The 8,378-nt window shown below is 47.0% G+C and overlaps 1 pseudogene; it reads left to right on the top strand.

The window, feature by feature from the left end:
* The first annotated feature begins 2,305 nt into the window (after nucleotides 1-2,305).
* Nucleotides 2,306-3,237, top strand: LOC104503169 (annotated as a pseudogene).
* The last annotated feature ends 5,141 nt before the right edge of the window (nucleotides 3,238-8,378 follow it).

Raw genomic sequence — 8,378 nt, 5'->3', positions numbered from 1 at the left:
TAGTCTGGCTCCATTCCCAGCTTCCCACCCCCATGTACTTCTTTCTCAGCAACTTGTCCTTCTTGCATATGTGCTACTCTTCAGTTGGCTGAACCTCTTGTCAGAAAGGAAGACTATTTCTTTTGCTGGCTGCTTCACGCAGCTGTGTTTCTATGCCACTTCTGTAGTCGGGGAACAAATGGGGATTGGTGGCGCAAGTGTTGACACAAAATCCCCAAATATAAACCCTGCTGTGAAAATATTGCCATTTGTAGAGCTACACCCAACCAAAACACTTGTCTGGGGTCAGCAAGGTTGTCTGCCTTGCTCCTCTCTCAATATTTGGGTTTTCCGTTGCAGATCTGTTGCTAGTTCTGGTCTCCGGTGCAATTGAGGGTTTCCTGTTGCTCCTCCCAAAGGTCACGGGTTCCTGCAAGTCCCGTCTTTCTGCCAGAGCCATCCCTTTGGCCAACTGAATGACACTGGTGGAATTCACAGACTGGAGGAGAAGCTGGGACATGTGTAGCTCCATATGTTGTGGAGCAAAGTGAGCCCAAGCCCATCCCATGTGTCCATCTGGGCTATCAGTAATACTGATGGAGAACCCGTCCACGTGACCACGTGTGGGTCTCCTTTAGACATGGCAAATCCTCTGAGCAACACCGAGTCTATTGATCCACCGAATTCCACCTGAGACAGCACAGGATATATGGACACAGGTTCAGTAGATACGGTGCGAGATGTAGGGAGACTTTGTGCCCTTTAGGGGAGCAAGAGAGAAGAATGGTGCCTCTCATGGTCCTGGACACCCGTATAACTGCCACCTTCCTTTCTACTGACTGCAAAGACAGCCGAAGCAGCTGGATCATATGTCTGTGCTTAATGTTGTTGATGACAGATAGATGGTTTTATTCATTTATGGATCAAGTATGGTCCAAATACTACTTGCTATTTACATGGTGACTCTACCCATGCTGTCAGTTTAATCTAAAAGCGTGAGTTTCTATATTTTAAAGGGAAAAAAATCAGCTACACTGAAAGAAATAGTGTGAATTGTAAATGGAAAATCTTCCAGTCACTGAAAGAAGCTGGTACCTATCGAGTGTGTTGAGCAGAGATGGATTGTGCTGAAATTCCCATGAATGTTATCAGTTCTCTGCTAGTAAAAAAACCCCAAAACCAACCATTTGTAGAAAGAACTGGATTAGCACCATCTCCTGTCAAAATAGACTGAGATGGTTTTGCTGTTGTAATAGAGGTGAAGAGGCAGAATGACCGGGCGCTCTGCAAAAGGGAAGGGAAAAATGGGCAGCTGAGAGATTCCCGGAAATATCTGGAGCACAGTAAAAAGGTTTAATGGACCATCAATCATGTTCTGAAAGGTGGGTGCTGTATAAACCTCCCTGTTCTTAACCATCAGTAGCCTGGGAGTTTCTCAGGCTCATTCATTGCCTGGAGGCTTGGGTCAGCCTTCATCTCCTGTAATCCCAGCCATCTGCTCCAGGCATCCATCCAGAGCTAATTACAACAGCCTAAGCTGCTTGCTATAGGTGTTTTAAGATACTTGGAGTAAGTTGCCCTTTGGATGCACCTTCTCACCTCCCTCTTTACTTTCAGAGGGGCTTGAGAGGAATAACTTGTGCTCACTTGAACCTCCCCTTTTTCTGTCCTTTGAAGCTGCCAAGTGTAGTAACAGGTCATTGGTGTTGGTGACAATAATTAGCACAGGATTTTGCATCCTTCCTCGTACATAGCTAAGCCTTTATTAACTATTTAGGCTGCTGTGACTCTCTCATTAAGGAGCCAGTAGTATACAATCCAGATTCCTTTCTCCTAGAGACATGAATTGTAGCCAAAGCCATGACAAGCACTTTTTTTTTTTCCCAGAGGAGGGCTGCCCGTTGCCTCTTGGCCAGTGTCACTGAGCTCAGCACCATCCCTGTCTGCTGCTCTACGCATCGATATCCTCAAACTGAAGGTACCAAAACGAGATTCTGAACCTGCCTGAAGGTCTGCCCACAGTCAGAAAGCAAGAGACCCTCCACAGGGACTCACTGCCACTGGGGAAGGTGTTTAGGAAAGCTGGGATGCTTTCCCTTCGGAAGGTGCCTCCTTTTTCCTTGGGCTGTGAAAGAGGACAAGGTCCCAGCAGATGGCTACAGTGCAGTCCATCCCAGTTTAGCTCCCTAGAAATGAATGGTCCAGGTCCCTCAACTGCACAGGCTGTAAATTATCAATTTCCCCCATTTCAGTCCGAATAAATTCATGATTTCCACTGTCCTGTATTTTCAGGCTCTCTCCTTCCTTGGTAGACACGAAGCCCTGAATGGCAGAGCAGAATCGCAGCTCGGTGGCAGAGTTTGCTCTCGAGGGTCTGAGTGACCAAGCGGAGATGAAGGCAGCCCTCTTTGTGCTGTTTCCGCTCATCTACATGGTCACCCTTTTGAGAAATGTGGGGACAATCATAGTCATCCGAGGTGACCCACGACTCCACACATCCATGTACTCCTTCCTTGGCAGCCTCTCCATCACCGACATCTGCTTTTCCTCTGTGATTGCCCCGAGGACTTTGGCAAACTTCCTATTGGAGAGGAAAACAATTTCCTTCATCGGCTGCATGGGCCAAGCCACCTTCCACATCACCTTGGTGACGACTGAGTGTTTCCTGCTGGCTGTCATGGCACACGACCGGTACGTGGCCATCTGTAACCCCCTGCCCTATTCCTCCGTTACGACTCGGAGGTTGTGTGTGTGGCTGATGGTGGGATCGTACGTCGGGGTGTCCTGAACTCCATCACACAGATGACCTTCATCATCAGGCTGCCCTTCTGCAGCTCCAACATCCTCAACCACTTCTGTGATGTTCCTCCCCTCCTGGCTCTGTCCTGTGCCAGCACCTACATCAGTGAGATGATCCTCTTCTCCTTGGCCAGTGTCACCGAGCTCAGCACCATCTCCACCATCCTGATCTCCTACATCTTCATCTCCTCTGCCATCCTGAGGATCCCTTCAGCCCAAGGCAGGCAAAAAGCCTTCTCCACCTGCGCTTCCCACCTGGCAGCAGTGACCACATGGTATGGGATGATGATCTTCGTGTATTTATGCTCCAGCTCTAGTTACTCCCTGAGCACTGACAAAGTGGTCTCTGTCTTCTACACGGTCATGATCCCCATGCTAAACCCCCTCATCTACAGCCTGAGGAGCCAGGAGGTGAAGGATGCTCTGAGAACAGCAGAAAGAATCACAGTCAGGCTCTGAACCCTCCTCAATAAAACCTGGGACAGGATTTCTCTGTGGAGCCCCTTCCCATAGAGATATTCCAAAGTTGCCTGGATGAGGCCATGAGCAACCTGATATGGCTGTGAAGCCAGGTCTGCTTTGAGTGGGACGCAGAGTAACTTCTGACCAGAAAGGACATCTAGGAGGTCTCTGGTCCTATGAATGGCAAGTTATATACATATATGTGTGTGTGTGTATAAACTCACAATATTAAATGTATATTATACAATGTATTTATATGTAATTCAATATATTTGTGCTAAATGTGCATGCCAACACATGTCACTGATTTTTCCTGTCACTCCCTAGCCTCAATTTAGCTGTAGTACCTGCTCAGTAAATGAATGGGATATGGGAAATGGGGTGGTTGGTTTTAGGAGAAAACTAGCTATGCCAGAGAAATGCCAAATAATTTCGGGTGGCACTGGGAACCCCGTGTCTCAATGAATTATGGGTCGGGAGGCCACCCCTGTGAAAATCTCTTCCTAGGAAGGATGGAAACACAAGACCTAAATGGATAAACTCAAAAGTTTTAATGCAGTTGGGGGGAATGGGGAATAAGCCAAGTGTATGAAATATAAATTCTTAAATAGGTCTGTCTTTGAAATCCGGCTGCTGAGTCAAATTGCAGGGTTAAATTCATCTATGCCACTTCTTTTAGAACCATACACCTTTCTCCTTCATTTCCCACCCCTCCACCCCCCAATTCCTGCCTTTCAGAGCCTTGAGTTGAAGCTTTAATTAGTTTTCTTATTTATGCCCGCAGGGGTTTGTTAAAAACAAAGGCAGTAACAGCATCAGTAGAGTTTGCATCCAGGGATTTGCACTTTGGCATGACGTGGGGCAAAGGAATAAAAAAGCAAACACAAGAAAAAACACCCTGCAATGACAACAGAAAAATGAAGGTAATAGAAAACCCCTGGTCTTCATTTCTTGTGGAAGAAGTTAAGTCCTGCCAGAAACTGCAGATCCCTCTTTTGTCATATTCTGAACAGAAACTGGTGGTTGCTATGAAAATGCAATGCCCCCAGCAGGGACAGTAACAACAATTCTACTCCTCCACCTCCCCAAATAACTTTTTTATTTCTTTAGCATTTCATCACTCCAACTCCCTGATGGGATCAGTTTAACAAGCTCCTCTGGGAGGGGGTTTGGAGGTGATGTCTGGGACAGCAAAAGCTTGGCTGGGTCCTGGGTGAGGATTTTTCCATCTGCAGTCACTTGATGTGAAAGGTATTGTCAACAGTGGGAAAAATACTCTCTAGTCCAGTGAAAAATAACCCAAATAGTGATGTGACCCTGGTCAGCAGCTGGAACTGCCTTTTAAAATTCTTATTCTGTTATTCTTTTAGGGCTAAAGTTACCAGCCTGAAGCTGGGTCTCACTGTTGCTGGCAAGGCATGACAGTGTACAGGTATACCTGCTCTTTACACACCCCTTCCCCTCTCAACAGTTGCATTTCATCCACTTCTGGATAAAATCCATGCCTGATTTTAGGTGAATGACTTATTTTTATTCCTTTGATGTACCCCTGTGCTCTGTTGGTGCTCCCAGGTCATGGCAACTGGCTGTAACAGTCCCTTCTGGGTATCAAAAAGGGGTGCTGGAGGGGGAAATGCTAAATAAGTGCCTAGAAAAATACTGTTTAGGATTTCTTATTCATCGTCACCATCTATTGGACATTGTTGGGAACATCTGCTCTTTTTCACTTTGGATGAAAACCATTTTTTTTAACGTGCTAGGACTTGGGTAGCAAGTGGCTTGTTCTTCAGGCAACCACGAACCAGCGTATAAAACAAGACCCTCATCTCGCCTCTGCGGTTGGCTGATCCCATTTAGGTCAGTTCTCGGCGCCGGCCGAGCTCCTCAGCCCGCTAAAAACGAACAGGCAACGCGGGATGTTTGAACAAGCTTCTCACTAAGTTCCCCTTGCGCTTAGAAATGATGCTTTAAACCGCCTTTTTTATTCTAATACAGTTCTTGGGTGAGGCATCAGGTTGTGTGAAATCTAGATTACCGAGCTCGCTCTGCCCTGTTTTTCTCTTAAAGTCTGGGCTAAGCCCACAAAACTTGAAGTGATAATGCCCCATATTTTGAATTATTATCTCCTCCATCCGTTGTTTCTTATAGATTATGCCCAGAAAGGGTCCCTACAGCACGTCTTTGCTCCTGACACAGCTCTCCCAGATTTTATAACAAAGGCAAATGAAAATATAGCAAGAGATCTGAACTTTTATCCCATGTAGGTGAAGAACTTAATTTTTTTTATCACTGGCTTATATAAATTGTGTCCATCGCTGCCTAAATCATCCCGGGTGAGCCATTGCCCTCCGTGCCCTTGGATGCTGAATTAAAGGGATGAGGCTGCCTGTAGAGTTACCCAGCTCCTGGGTGAGCACGGTGGATTCATCCTGGTGACCTTCAGCGGGGAGAAACCCACCCTCTGCTATGAGACGCTGAGTGCTACGGGGATAAAACTCGGGTCATTCCCTACCAGCGTTTTCGGGGCAGATGACGAGGTGACTTTTGTCCTTCCTGGGGAGGAGCTGCAGTCGGTGCAGCCACCTCTTGCCTCCGGGAGCAAAGTATGGGAAGAGTTCCTGATTGAAAAATAAAGGCGGATACAGGAGATTAAAGCTTAGGGGGAGTTGGGGTTGGGTTTTTTTTTCATTCTGAGCATCAGCATAAGCTGAGGAAAGGAAGCGCTGGATTTCTCGCTGCATGCAACCTGCACGGCGGGTCGAACGCTCCCAACACGAGCTACTCTGTGGGAAAAAAGAGGTTTTGAATACAGATATTGCACCTGCAGCTGGGGATCTGCAACAAACCATCTTGGGGGATTTTTTTTAGGATGTACCAAAATATTAAAGGCAACGTTTTTGAGTGGCAGTTGTTCCAATAGCGCCTTCTGGTGTCGTTATTTTAAAAACCAGTTGGCTGCATCTTGACCTGGCAGTGGAAGGTCTCAGAACCCCTTTGGGCTTGGCAGGGGCTGGGTCTGACAGATCCCTGGAGGTTAAGATGTTATTCCCTGACTTGTTTTACCCCCGGCTCTGTGAATACCATGAAGGGCAACCTCTGGAAACATGGGTAGATGTTGCATGGGAGAAGGCACGGCGTACTGTTCCAGCTGGTGCAGGAAGCTGCTGTGAGTATAAAAATCACTGCAATTGAGAGCAAACAGAAGAAATCCCCGCTGTGAGCATCCTGCTTCTTCCCACGGTGTCTGCAGGATCCCCAGGACTTGGGGCAGGCTGGTCCCGCCCTGCTCTGCTTTGGGGTGGCAGAGACAGTCACTGAGAAACCAGAGGGATGCTGGAGGTGTGAGTGTGGGGTGCTTTTCCTTCACATTTTAAACCAACCTGTTAATGAGGGTTTTCTGCATTTGGGCTGTAAGACTCAAAACACCAGCTAGCCAAACTGTGTTTTAGCTCTATCTATCTGGCACCTTCCTCTTGTTCCCTTGCTGAGATTTTTGGGGATAACACCTCCACGGGAGCAGGCTACTTGCTCTCTAACTGGGAGGATGCTCTGCAAGGCTTTGCTCCACTGTAGGATCTCTTGGTTCATCTTTCTCCTACCCATAACAACGTGAGTTAAACCTTGGAAAACACTGATGACAGGCTGCTTGGTGGGTCCTAGGGCAGCTGGTTGATCGGTTTTGTTCTGGATTGCCCAAGAGGTGCAAAACCTTACCAAATTTGAAGAGGAAAGCAGGTGTCACAAGAAAGGTCCTTTCTCCAGGAGGACAAGGATAACTGTTCAGGGAGGGTTGCTGGCTGTAATTTAGCAGAGCGTGGACCAACCATCACGATGTCAGCATGAATAATCCCTAATCCAAGGCAGCAAGGTATGGGGTTTTAATTCAATTTGTCTCCAGCCCAGTTTCTTCAAGCTGCAGGGAGATGTGATGCCAGGCGGACTGCAGCCTTAAAAACTCCGTATCTACACCTCGGATGGCTTCACACAAAGCCGTTGGCTTGTCAGGTAAGAAAAAGTGAGGGTGAGCCTTAGTTAATTGTGAAATCCAGGTCAATTCTCCGATGGCAGTAGATGTCTGCGTCTAGGCAGGTGAATGCTGCTGCTGGGGGAGGGCGCAGCTCCAGACCCAAACAGCTCGATTTTCATTATTTGTAACGCACCTTCCAGCGCCGTGCGGGTGTCTCAGACTCTGCTTCGCCTCCGGCACCTCTACGTGGGCAGTGAAAAGCAGCTCTAAATCCCCGTTAATAACACCAGGAGACCAGGCATGTTGCTCACAGGACATCTGAAATGAGATGTCTGGATCTGGAGGTGAACGTCACCTCTTCAGCAAAGGGTCATCAGATAATTCTGATTTTTCAGCTTGGATCTGTTTGTCAGACCCCAGGCAGCTCACACTCCTGCTTTGCTCTCTGGTGGAATTCTGTCAAGCGGTGATTAATGTTATCCAGGAAAAATCAATGTTTACTTATTCTCTCTGTCATAGAGTGTGATTTTAGGAGCAGCTGATTTCTCCCTGGTGAGCAGAGGGAGCAAGCCTGAATTTACCTTTCAGCTCCAAGCTGGGCATCACTTCTAAAGCAAAAAGTGAGGCGAGACAAATCCTGGCTCTTATTTCTGCACCATCCTACACGAGGAAAAATTATCTAAGGAAAGACGCTTTTTTCCAGTGCTCTCGCCTGGAAGTGGTCTTCCTGGGGCACAGGGAACAGATATTTATCCCTCATGTTCTCACAATGGACTGGGACCACTCAAGGGATGAGAAATACTGTCATTTTCTCAGTAGTTCTTGTGAAAATCATGGACTTTCACGTGTGAATGTCTTGAGAGAAGCTATGAGAAAGCTCTGCAATTTACTTGTGCTTTATTCTGGTACAGTATCACCCTTATTCCTTGCCTTGATCTTTTAATATCCAGCCACTTCCAAGTGCCTTGCTGGTGGTTGAAGACGCTTATCTAACGGGGAGACCGGCCTCGGGAACGTGAGTATTTCCTCTCCCAAAGAGAATTTATCTTATATTGACTTGAAGTGGTGTAACTGCTTGATAGACAAAAATTGACATTCTTAACGTCGTCAGGTGCTATTAAGCATTTCCGTTTGCAAGACATAAAGCAGCTGAACTGCTTGTATATTCAAT

The sequence above is a fragment of the Eurypyga helias genome, unplaced genomic scaffold (assembly GCF_000690775.1).
Source record: "Eurypyga helias isolate BGI_N326 unplaced genomic scaffold, ASM69077v1 scaffold31027, whole genome shotgun sequence".
Lineage (NCBI taxonomy): Eukaryota > Metazoa > Chordata > Aves > Eurypygiformes > Eurypygidae > Eurypyga > Eurypyga helias.
The sequence above is the reverse complement of the archived record's forward strand: the minus strand, read 5'-3'. Positions and strand labels throughout refer to the sequence as shown.